A 763-nucleotide genomic window follows, 5' to 3' on the forward strand; every position below is an offset into this window, starting at 1 on the left:
TTCCTCCAAATGACCCATCACACCTACTGGTGGAGCATCCTCTCTAATTGCTGGCCTTATCACCAGTTCCTTGCACCCTCTTCTTCATTGGCTCTGTACATTTAGTTAATCATTCTTGAATATCTATTAGTTCCTAATGTGAGGCACAAACTAATCTCTACTGTTTTTCTCATCTTATTTTTTCTATTCCTCAAAACCAGTATCTATTCTGTAGATAATCTGCATGCTTCACTATTAACCCGGTGAGCACCAAACTTACCTGTTTTTCTTATTTTACCATCTGCTTGAAATGACTGTTTTGGACTCTGTGTATTGTAATATTTACCAATTCTTAATGCTGTATACAAATGCCACATCTGCTGCTGCCTTTTCTCATCACGATCGTTATCCCACTCTCCTCATGTATTAGAGGGTCAGTTTCACTTCTATGATATGCATCATGCCATGCCTGAAATATATTTATATGCAGGCTGGATAAGGTTGACTTTGTACAACATTGGTCCATCTGGAGGTCTGGCACAAAGTAAGCAAATCTACTTTAACAATATGAATAAGTGAGAAGAATGGGGAGTACAACATACCTAAGACTTTGGTTTTGAGTGTGACTATAAAGTGCCTGAAGTATCTCTGCTTTCTCCGCTTGTACAATTAAAGTGGAGGTAAAAATGAAAGAATTTTGTATGCCTTATGAGAAAGGCAGTTTGAAAGCAACGTCTGTTTTCCTGGCAGATCAGCAAATATTTGAACCTGGATGGGCACAGAC

The sequence above is a fragment of the Suricata suricatta genome, unplaced genomic scaffold (genome assembly GCF_006229205.1).
Source record: "Suricata suricatta isolate VVHF042 unplaced genomic scaffold, meerkat_22Aug2017_6uvM2_HiC HiC_scaffold_37, whole genome shotgun sequence".
NCBI classification, from domain to species: domain Eukaryota; kingdom Metazoa; phylum Chordata; class Mammalia; order Carnivora; family Herpestidae; genus Suricata; species Suricata suricatta.